Source organism: Apium graveolens, chromosome 9, assembly GCF_009905375.1.
Source record: "Apium graveolens cultivar Ventura chromosome 9, ASM990537v1, whole genome shotgun sequence".
NCBI classification, from domain to species: Eukaryota; Viridiplantae; Streptophyta; class Magnoliopsida; order Apiales; family Apiaceae; genus Apium; species Apium graveolens.
In genome coordinates this window covers 97,592,472-97,604,949 of record NC_133655.1, presented here as the reverse complement: position 1 = coordinate 97,604,949, position 12,478 = coordinate 97,592,472, and the positions used below count along the sequence as shown (strand labels likewise).

General features: G+C 37.0%; 1 non-coding gene across 1 annotated transcript; it reads left to right on the top strand.

Moving 5' to 3' along the window:
- Positions 1-4,018: 4,018 nt before the first annotated feature.
- On the top strand, positions 4,019-4,125 carry LOC141688558 (small nucleolar RNA R71). The gene has a single exon (XR_012561993.1). It is a non-coding gene; the product is annotated as a small nucleolar RNA R71 (small nucleolar RNA).
- The last annotated feature ends 8,353 nt before the right edge of the window (positions 4,126-12,478 follow it).

Genomic DNA, 12,478 nt, shown 5'->3' with positions numbered 1-12,478 from the left:
TTCCTTTCTTCACCGTGCTTAAAGGGTCAAAGAATTTTGAGTGGGGGTCCGAGTGTCAAAAAACGTTCGAAGAAGTGAAAGAATATCTCACCAAGGCACCACTCTTCATGAGGCCTGATCCGAAGGAAACACTTTAGCTTTACCTAGCAGTGTCCGACAGAACACTGGGGGCGGTACTTATGAAAAATTATAAAGGTAACCAGAATCCTATTTTCTACGTATCTCATGTCCTTAAGGATGCAGAAACGAGGTACTCCAACACCGAGAAATTCACATATGGGCTGGTTACGGCCTCCCAAAAATTGTGACACTATTTCCAGAGTCGAACGGTTCAAGTTGTCATTGACCAGCCTCTAAAGAAAATTTTGACAAGGCCCGAAGCTTCGGGAAGGGTCGTGGCCTGGTCCATCGAATTAGGGGAATTCAACCTCAAATATGTCCCTCGAACGCGATTAAAGCCCAAGCCTTGGCCGATTTCATGGTCGAGTGCACGTTTTCCTGGCCACATGATCTTATACCATAAGAACAGCTCATTCAGACCCCGGGAAAATGGAAGCTTTTTATGGACGGATCGGTCACCGGAAAGAAGTGTGGGGCCGACTTAATACTTCCAGACCCGAAGGGTTCGAGATATGTCAAGCTATATGGTTTGATTTCCCCCTCACCAATAACGAAGCAGAGTACGAAGCACTCCTAGAAGGAATGGAGTTGGCCCGAAGTCTCGAAGTGAAGCACTTAAGGGCGTTTAGTGATTTTATGTTGATAGTCAAGCACTTCTCCAGAGAGTATTTGCAAAGGGACCCTTGAACAAAGGCTTATGACACTAAGGTAAAAAATGCTTCTTTGTCATTTGAAACTTTTGATCTAAGTCAAATAGACAGGGAAAACAATAGTCGGGTGGATGCCCTCTCCAAGATAGCTTCAGTTGAGACACAGAGCCTGACCGGTTCTATCTACCTCACCGAAGCCAAGACGCCTTCGATCGAGAAAAAAAAATGTCTGTAAATTCACCAAGGCATTGATTGGATGACTCCGATTCGAAATTTTCTGGAAAAAGGCCGGTGTCGTGATTAAACTCTTCTTCAAAGTCTCAAAAGCTATAAGGCACTCATCATCAACCTTGAAAGGGACATCTTTCTCTAGCAAACTGCATAATTGCTTTGAAATCTTAGAGAAGTCTTTGATGAAACACCTATAGAAACCCGCATGACCAAGAAAACTGCAAATTCCCTTAACAGAAATAGGTGGAGGAAGATTCTAAATTACCCCCACCTTGGCCTTGTCCACCTCTGTACCCTTACTAGAAACCTTGTGCCCGAGAATAATGCCTTGACGCACCATAAAGTGACATTTCTCCCAATTGAGAACCAGATTGATCTCAACACACCTTTTGAGAACGTATCCAAGATTTTGCAAGAATTCATCAAAAGAATTGCCAAATACAGAGAAGTCGTCCATGAACACCTCCACATTCTGGCCAATCATATTAGAAAAGATGGCCATTATACATCTCTAAAATGTGGCTGGTGCACCACACAGACCAAAAGAAACTCGTCTGAAAGCGAAAGTACCAAATGAACAAGTGAAGGTAGTTTTCTCCTGATCTTCTGGAGCGATACAAATCTGATTGTAACCCGAATAGCCATCCAGAAGATAATAGTAATCATGCCCAGCCAATCTATCAAGCATCTGATCAATGAAAGGAAGAGGGAAGTGACCCTTCCTTGTAGCCTTGTTCAGCTTCCTGTAGTCCATGCAAACTCTCCATCCCGTGACTATTCTAGTAGGTAAGCTCATTCTTCTCATTTTTTACCACAGTAATACTACCTTTCTTTGGCACACATTGAACCGGGCTTACCCATGAACTGTCAGAAATAGGGTAGATGATCCCTGCATCTAGCCACTTAAGAATTTCCTTCTTCACTACTTCCTTCAAGATTGGATTAAGTCTTATTTGCTGCTCGACCGTAGGCTTGCTACCTTCCTCTAGCAGAATTTTATGCATGCAATAAGAAGGGCTGATTCCCTTCATATCTGCTATAGTCCAGCCAATTACCGATTTGAACTCTCTCAGAATCCTAAGAAGCTTTTCCTCACCACTACCTGAAAGGTAAGATGCAATAATAACAGGCAAAGTAGATGCATCACCTAAAAATGCATACCTCGAATGCTCAGGTAAAGGCTTAAGCTCAAGAGTGGGAGCTTCCTCAATAGATGGCTTGAGGCGTTTAGGAGCTTTGTTCAATTCCTCCATTCCAAGAGATTCAAAAGGCATATTTATCTTCCTCTTCCAGGGAGAAGCTTTTAAATACTGCAATTGTTCTTCACCTTCGTCATCTTTACTATCCGAATTTCCCAATAAGGCTTTCTCTAAGGCATCGGACCTTAGCAATTGATCAAGTTCTGAAGTAACCATAGAATCGACCAATTCCACCTTTAAGCACTCCTCATTTTCTGTAGGAAATTTCATAGCATTGAACACATTAAAAGTTACATCCCGATTCAGCACTCGCATCATAAGCTCACCATTCTACATATCTATCAAGGTTCAGCCAGTTGCCAGAAAGGTCTTCCCAAGATTATGGGAATCTTCTTATCTTCCTTGAAATCAAGAATTACGAAATCAGCAGGGAAGATGAGGTTATCAACCTTGACCAAGACATCCTTCACAATACCTCGCGGATATATAATAGAACGATCAGCTAACTACAAGGTCATATAAGTCAGTTTTAGATCAGGTAAGTCCAAATGCTTGAAGATTGATAATGGCTTTAGATTGATGCTAGCTCCCAAGTCAGATAAGCATCTGTCAAAAGACACTTTTCCAATAGTACACGGAATAGTGAAGCTTCCTGGATCTTTAAGCTTCGGAGGCAACTTCTGTTGCAGCACAACACTGCATTCCTCTGTAAGAGCGACTGTCTCTAAATCATCTAGCTTTACTTTCTGAGAGAGAATACCTTTCATAAACTTTAGATAACTAGGCATCTTCTCAAGAGACTCAGCGAAAGGTATGTTGATATGAACTTTCTTGAACACCTCCAGAAACTTCTCAAATTGCTTGTCCAGCTTTCTCTTCTGCAGCCGCTTAGGAAAAGGCGATGAGGGATAGATCTGTTTCTCCCCTATATTACCCTCAAGAGGAGTGTGCTCAACAGTAGTCTTCCTTGATTCCACTTCTAATTCCTTCTACTCTACTTCTCTCTCAGCCTCTGCTTTTTCAGTCAACACTTGAGTTTGTTCGGGATTCGTGACCTTTCCCGACCTTAAAGTGATTGCCTTTACCTGCTCCTTAGCTTCCCTCTTTCCTGGAACTTCAGTGTCACTGGGTAGTGTGCCAGGGTGATGATTAAGCAAGGCATTGGCAATTTGCCCAATTTGATTTTCCAAGGTCTTAATAGATATGGCTTGACTCTTGCACATAAGTTTCAACTCCTCTAATTCAGATTTTTTATTGGCTTGCTGTAGCTGGAGTTGTTTTCTTGGTGCATATTGCGGTTGCTGAAAACCAGGGGGGTTGTACTGCTTAGCTGGATACTACTAATAAGGCTGTTGAACCGCATTATGAGTGTTGCTCCAACTGAAATTAGGATGATTGCGGTTGTTGGGATGATAAGTGGCTGGCACGGGTTGCTGCGAACGCTAAAAGTTGTTCACGAACTGAGCTGATTCACTAGAAATTGCACACTGATCAGTCTCGTGGGCACCAGCACAAAGCTCACAGACACTAGCGATTTGATTAACTCCATAATTAGCCAAAGTGTCCACCTTCATCGTCAAAGCATTAAGTTGGGTAGCTATAGCAGTTGCTGCATCCAACTCCAAAATTCATGCTACCTTTCCCTGAGTCAGACTCTGGGAAGGATTCTGGTACTCATTAGCAGCCATCAATTCAATAAGTTCATAAGCTTAATCATAGCTTTTAGCCCACAAGGCTCCTCCTGATGCTACATCAAGCATGAGTCTAGAAGTAGCACCCAATCCATTGTAGAAACAGTTAATAATTATCCAATCAGGCATGCCATGGTGTGGGCACTTCCTTAGTATCTCCTTATATCAATCCCAAGCCTCACACAGAGATTCTCCAGTTGGCTGAGCAAACTGAGTATGAGAATTCCTGAGTGCAGCAGTCTTCGCCATAGGGAAAAATTTAGTGAGAAACTTTTGAGCAAGATCTTCCCAAGTAGTGATAGACCCTGCTGGTAGAGAATGTAACCAGCACTTAGCCTTGTCCCTTAGAGAGAATGGGAAGAGTCGCAGCTTCATAGCATCTTCAGTCACATCATTGAATTTGAAAGTGTCGCAGATCTCGATGAAATTCCTGACGTGCATGTTGGGGTCTTCAGTAGGAGAACCCCCAAACTGAATTGAGTTATGTATCATCTGAATCGTGCTTGACTTGATCTCAAAAGTGTTAGCCCTAATGGTTGGCCTGATGATGCTTGACAGAATGTCATTAATCTTAGGCTGAGAATAATCCATCCAAGCCTTAGGATTTTCTGCTTGATCACCCATCTCTACTAAAGTTGGTTCCTCGACTTTCTCTTCTTCTTCTACCTTCTTTTCTTCCTCAAAAACTTCCCTTTGAACCACCACAAGTTCTTCATCGGCTTTATCTAGTGTTCTCTTACGAGTACGCGAATGCGTATGCATACACCCTCGCTAGAGTACCTGAAATAAGACAAGGAAACAACTAAGTAACAATGTCCGAGTCAATGAACTTTAACAACCACTGATGGAAAGCAACAAAACTATAATTAACATTGAAGTCCCCGGCAGCGGCGCCAAAAACTTGTTAGTCGCTAAACACGCACTATTAATACACGCAAGTATACGCGTTCGCAAGTAATATAAAATCTTTTCTAGTTCGTTCCCACAGAGACTGGTGTTGGTTAACTATTTAAATCATGCACTTAAACAACAATGTATGGTTATTATTCAATGTTAAGACTATAACAATTTGGGTTGTTTATAACTAAGAATTAACTTAACAATTATAACTAAGAGAATATGATTGATTGAATTAATATACATGACAAATATGGTATTCTTACTTCATTAAATACTTCACTCAATAGCCTTATTGTTCTTAACCTTAGCATGCAATGGTGATGACACTAATCAGATAACAAGAAACTGATAAACGCCAACTTTTGTTGCACGAGTACCATACTACCAGACATCCACAAAAAAGATAAAAGTTGAATAGACACCAATTATATTGAGACCCAATATGTCTATAGAATTTGACAACATAACGGTTTAAGCACAAGTTATCTATCATGATTACATAGGGCAAGTAAGATGGGTAAAATTACATATGAATCATACATAACAAATAACACATGAACCTATGCTAGCATGACAAATTCTAAATCCTTAAATTCACTGTCACTTCATTAAGAATTAACACGGTATCTTACAAGTTCGTGACTCTTATAAGACGAATAAGCACAACCAATACTAGGTTATCATACAATCACCACACACTAAGGTATCGAAACAATTTAACTAAAGATATCCATAAATAAATCCGCTAGAACCCCACAATAATGATTAGCCCATAATCCGACTCATCACCAACGTGGGTTCCGATGAAAGCATGGTATAACAAATGTAGTCTTTATACTTAAATAACAAAACCAAGTATGAAACAAGAGTAAAGTGTGACGCCCTCAATCTCGGGGTTAGGAAATGAGGACTCACACACCTTTAATTTACTAACTAAATAAGCATAAACCCCGGATTAGCTACCAACAGGATCAAACAGGATAAAGTATGAGACAAGATTACAACTACCAATCATAGAATATAACTTACAAGCCCAAAATAATTTTAAATATACATAGTCGATCCCGGCTTGGAACCGACAGATAACCCATTGTATCTTTACAAATTATCTTCTAAGCGCTTGCTCACTCAGAAATACCACTACCTGCTTTGCAACCGGAAGCCCTCAACACGATAGGGACCACCAGGTACGCTCTTACGAGTAGTGCGCCTAAGCTTGGAAATCTTCTTGCTTAACTGCCATGGTTAGATTAAAACAAAACATATGAGTATAAAACTCAGCAAGTAACTATAAAGCAGTTCTATGATTTGAAATCCACAATTTCCTTTACCAATCTCAGGGCATTCTACTTCATTTGTTCTAGGTGGCAGATTTCCATCTTTTGGGTTAAGGAAGGGTTATGAAGGAAAAATGTGGGGCTTTCAAGGAACAAGGCTCGAAGCAGGGTGAAAGCCGGCATTCATCACAAATCATTAAAGGATCAGAACAGATCTTTCAGAAAGGAAAGCAACAATATTTCACTATATGAAACCAATTATATGATCAACCGATTAAAATCAGGGTTCACGAGCTTTAAGCTTCAGAATATCACAATCAACTCTTTTCAAAGCAATATAAACCATTTTCATTTTCAAGAACCGATTACTGAACATGATGTTGCAGTTCCATTTTAAATAATCAATATAGAACCATTGATTGGATCACTTTATCTTTTCATTTCATTATAATACGGGTAATCAGCCCGTACCGACCTCCATCCGGTCTTTAAGGTACCAATCGGCATAATTTCAGCCTTAAATTGGACTAGCCCCGCTATCCTCTTACCATGACTGGACTAGTCCCACTAGCCTCTTACGTCCCAATCCAATCCATCAGGAATTCTTTTGGAAAACCTTGAGTTGGAAAAAGTAGGTTTTTCTAAATTCATTTTATCATTACCAAGAATATGAAATCATTTAGACTCTTTCGAGTCGAAACTCATTATTAAGTCAAATTTCAAGAAAACAAAGTTAAGGAAGTGATTCAAAGACAAGCAAGGAACAACTCTAAGGATTCTGAATCAGGGATAATAAGGTACTTAAATTAGAAGGATCAATATCTGTTTCAAGGATCAATAGGGTGATCAAGAAATAAGGTATCATTACAAAGGGTTCGTAAAGGTAATTATAGGGTTTATAACAGTTCTTGGCTTAACAAATAACTTGAACAGAAAAGACAGGTTACCAAAGGGTTGAATCAGTAAACTTATCAATAACAGTTTATCAAGATCAAAGACAGGGTATCTCAAGTCATTAACAGGGGTTCATTATTTAATCAGTTCCATACTCTACATGGTATGAACAATAACCTCTCTATAAGCATTTTCACAAGTAATGAGAGTTACTTGCCTGAATTCGCTTTCCTCAAGGTTGAACTACTGCCACCCAGTATGCCCTTTCCTTTCCTAGCCTGAATGCCCTCACGCTCCGAATCTACAATAAAAACCAAAACCTTAATCAGTTTCTCAACTCTCATTTCCAGAACAATCACTCATTACGATGGCTCGATTATACCCTTGACTCAAATATACGAGTATAGCTTATACACATAAGCACATAGCACATCACACATCATATGCTTTATTCTTAACCTTTACACCTTTATATAAACTCGACAATCGACTTATAAACATCCTTATCTCAACTCGAAGTCAAATCATACTTTATATTAGTACACATAGCTCTTTATACTTGAAATCCTTATACGAATAAACAAACGGCAAAACTTATAATAACGACCCTAAAGTTATCTTTGAACCAACACGACAACCATAGATAACACAAATCAATCATTCTCTTTCTTTTATACTTTAATTCGAACCAAACATAGCAAATTAGGCAAAAAAAATCTCACATACAATCCCTAATTAATCTTCATGATCCATTCAAGCTCGTAAATTAGAATTTGACCTTTTTAAATGCTGTAATCCACTCAGCCTTAACCACAAATCATAATTCGACAACCAAACAATGACATGCATCATCAATTCCTCTTTTAAATCAACATGCAATCGCATTTCTTCCTAGTTAAACTTAGATTATACCAAGATCAAGTCACAAAATTAATTTTCCCTTTTATTAGTACAATGTCGAACTAAAATCTTCTACATGCAATCCTAAATTTTGATTTTTCAAGCATCCAATCAACTATACAAGTCCAAATACCTTTAAAACAATCATAAAAATCATTTTTATCAATCAACATACTTAAATCTCAAAAGAAACACAAACCCTTATTCGAAATTTCCAACAATCAAGACATGCATGCAACTATTTAAGTAATTTATCTACCAAACACTCTAATTATCCAATAATTTCCAAGGATAAACATCAACAAGTCATTTCCATTACTAAAAATCATTTTGATCTTTTAAAAATCAAGATTCCATTCGGGTTTTTCAAGAAATAACACATGCAAATGTTTTTTCAATCCTTAAATCATTAATCATTCTAATCCATCATCGTCATCCTAGAATAAACATCCAAAACCATTTAAATCAACAATAATCAACTCATTAACTTTTAGAAATCAAAAACCCATTCGGGTTTTAAACAAATCACTACAATCAATCACCAAAAATAAGATTTATGAATGCTAGAGCTCAATTATAGCATTATCACTCACCACCGGTTCACCGGATTTCATCACCGGTGGCGGTGGCTTCACGGTAGTGCCCTCATTCGAGGGTGTCCAACCACGAAACCCCCGTTTTCCATTAATTCCTCAAAACAACTAACATGCACATCTCATATACCATTCATTTCCAAAGAATCATGCTTACACATGCACACTCTTATACCTACATTATGTGCTTATCAAGAGATTTTGGGAAGAATTGGTGAGATTTATCAAAGGAACAAGAGGTATACCGAGAGAGAGAAGAGAGCCCAGAGAGAGAGACAATAACCGAGAGAGAGTGAGGAAGAAAGAGAGAAAAGTGTTCACGGGAGAAAGAAAGAAAAGGAAGGGGGAGAAATGAGTTTATAAATGATAAGGACTAGGGCAGTTTAGTACTTTACTAATTCTCTTTTTAAGTTGATTTTCATTTCTCTTTTTACTCACATAGAATATTGGTGGAATAATAAATATATCTCTCTCAGAAAGTTGAAAATTATAGCGATTGACAATTTTCAAACGTAGATCTCGAAATTAGCTTTCCAACCATTACTCACAATAGAGTTTTGAGCGTACGGTTGATTTTATACGATTTTTGCAAGTTTGTGCTAATAATAGCATTTTATCACATAAAAATCATTCTAAAAACAACGATCATGAAATAAATCCGTCTATCATTTTTAGAAAGTCTCTAGGACTATTATGACGATAAAAGAACAAATCTCATGCCTTTATCTTACTCAGATAATTTTATAAAAATGCGCGAAGATTAAATAAACCTTATTTAAATCAAATAATTCCATTAAATTCATATAAATGTCAACATATCACGTAGTCATGCACACAGACAAGCAATCACACACATACGAACACATCACAACTCATGTCCGATCAGAAAATTTGTCCTTCTTTAATCTTTATTCTTTTCTATGCGTACCGGGTCACGTTCAGCCTGACGGCCCGACGCTCAGCGTTTCAATTACGCTTCTCATTATCGACCGACACGTCACTAGGACGTAATATTTTACTTAAACATTTCATTTCACATAATAACACATAGTTCACATTTAAATATCTTAACCCCTTTTAGGAAGGGTTCCGTTCTACCTGACGGCCCGACAACACAGCTTAACTCTTAAGCTGACTCTTTAAATTGGAACGCTTCTACTTACGCTCCTAGATTCTAATATACAGTAAAAATAATTAATCAACACTTAATCACATAATTATAATCAATTCACATAAATATCACTTTATTCACTTAATTACGTTGCAAAATTCTCAATCATCACATAAAGGTTCACAAGTAAGAAAACTAGCATCGAAAGTACAACTTTAAACAAGATTCATAAGTAAAAACAAGATCTTCTTCGTCTTCGTTGAATTATGCTAATACGGTCTTCTTATGGCTCTCCTTGCGCTCTGGTACGTCTCTCTTATGAAAACATTCTTATTGAATATATATAGCATCCCTTATCAATCTAGAAGTCTCCCAATTAGAATTGCATTAGAATCAGGATTTAAAACTTTTGTACCGGCGCGGGCGTGCGCTATCACAGCGCGGGCGCGCTGTCATTCTGGAATCCTGGCGCGGCCGCGCGCTATCACAGCGCGGCCGCACCGTCCTTGTGGAAAAACTCAAATTTCATCTTTTTCCTTGCTGCTTTGAGCCGGCTTTTCCACGAGCTTTTATTCCAATACCATCTTGAAACCAAATTAGCACCAAAATAATGCTAATTCACCTGATTACCTAGATAATGCCTGAAATGCAAGAACACTAGAAAACACATTAAAACACTTAACAACTTGAGTACAAATGCATCAATTCAAAGCTTATTAAAACATAATAGAGTGTCATAAATGCCACTCAACACCTTCAAATGAAAACCCAAGTACAAGACTTTAAAACGTAAAAGACGTATAAGAAAGGATTTACCCCGCGAACCGCTTACGAAGATTTACTACAAAAATGAATAAGAGACCAAGCGAATACGTAAGCGAATAAATAAAACATATCAAGCCATGCAAACTAATTGTTAAGAATGTAACCAAAGATTAGCAACTCAATAGTAATTAACCTAATGAGCATAGTAACATAGCTAGCAAATAGTTATATAAATAATAATGAGGTACCTAGCTAGCGTCCTAGCTTTGAAAATATTGTCCAAGCTAGCAAGATATTGATAGATATGCATATATAGGATGATATACACACATAACCAATCACTTATTCAAGAAGCAAGCCAAGAAACACAAAAATATTCTCCTCTCTCTCATCAAGCTTCCATTCGGCCCTAACAAGAAAAATAAGAAACCAAATTGCAAACTTTAACTTCTAGCCATGGAAAAATCCTCCAATTAATTCCTAAGCTTCCTAAATATAAAACTCAGGTAAGATAAATTTTTGAAAGCATTTCATTATGTTTAGATGGTTAAATAATTCCATGAAAGTGATGATAAATAGTGTCAAATAGTAACATTTCTTGATTTCTTGATTTTCATGACAAGATTTAGGAACCTTAAGAACACACAACCCTTCCCAAGATTAATCCATCAAGAAGAACACATTACAAAATTTCAATAAAGGTATAAATATATATCTAAATTTTGTTTAAGGTGTAAGTTTCAAGAAGATTATGGATCTTAGTTATAAACCTAGTTTTGATGGTTGAAATATTGTTTTCTTGATGATTAGTTAGTTATTAAGGTTGATGTTGTGGCCTCAAGAACTTGATGTTATTGAGATGAGTAAGAGTTAAAATGATGGTATGGTGATGGTTGATTGTTGATTAATGAATTAGAGCAAAAATAAAACTCGAGTCACGAGCGTAACGTCGATAAAATGAGTGAAACATAACCATAAGTTTTCTGCAGAAGTACAGAATGTATAAACTGTTATTTCTTATAAGACTTGAAAAATATAGAGCTTGTTTTAAGGATCGTTTAAGAGCTTGAATCGCTTGATTTCGATTTACGGTTCAAAAGTTAGCTCCGTTTTAGTAAAAATGATTTACGCGATAAGAACAGCTACGAATTACGAACTTTGGATATAGAAATGATCGACTTAAAAATATTCAAAAATCATGAAATATATACAGAGAGTACGAAATGGAGTTTATTAACTTTCATAAAAATTTCAAGTGAAAATTTAGATTTTTCAATTTTATAAAAATGTCGAAGCCGAGATCGCGCGAATAGAAATCCTTAAGAATCGCGGGTGAAGCCGAGGGACGAAATGTAAAAGGCATTAACGGACGTAAGGGGTTATGAAAAGAAAGTGAATATGACAAGTACTTGTACTTATCGGAATAATGAAGTAAAGTGAGTCGAGTAAATGAATACTAAGTATCGCGTATGTATAAGTAACGATAAATACGAACGGAATCTAACAAATGATAATTGTTCATGATTATAGATATCCGAACGGGCCCTAGAGCACCCTCCACCTCGAAGTACCCAAGAAAGTTTACGAACCCTGTTCTATATACTGTAGTGTTGTGAAGATTGTTTTATGGTTTTAGTACAAATTCCATGTTTGTCATGATATTAAAATACGCATTTTTACGTACCAATAACGATTGTGATTACGATGAATATATTGTAGAATATTTTAACGCTATAGTAGAGAGTGATGTGCAATTTTAAGACCGAGAGTCGGTGAGCTTTTATAAAGTATAAACTCGGGAATCATCCCGGAGATGTTTTGGACGATTAAAAGTCCGTAGCTATTTTATTCCGAGAGACTCGATGTCCCCTCGCAAAGCATTAAGTGCCTCGAACTTTTATTAAAACGATTTCCAAAGATCATGTTCCCTCAACTTATATTATTTATTTAAATGATAAATAGTATTTTAAATACTCATTTAAAAGAAGAAGTATTCTTAGACGAATACTTATTTATTAATATTTAATATTTGACATTTACTTAAGATTTAATTTATTTACTTAAACATAAATTAGTTGGGGAATATTATTCAAATTTTCTTTTAAAATAGAATTGTTCGAGGCTAATTATTTTAATAAATATTAATT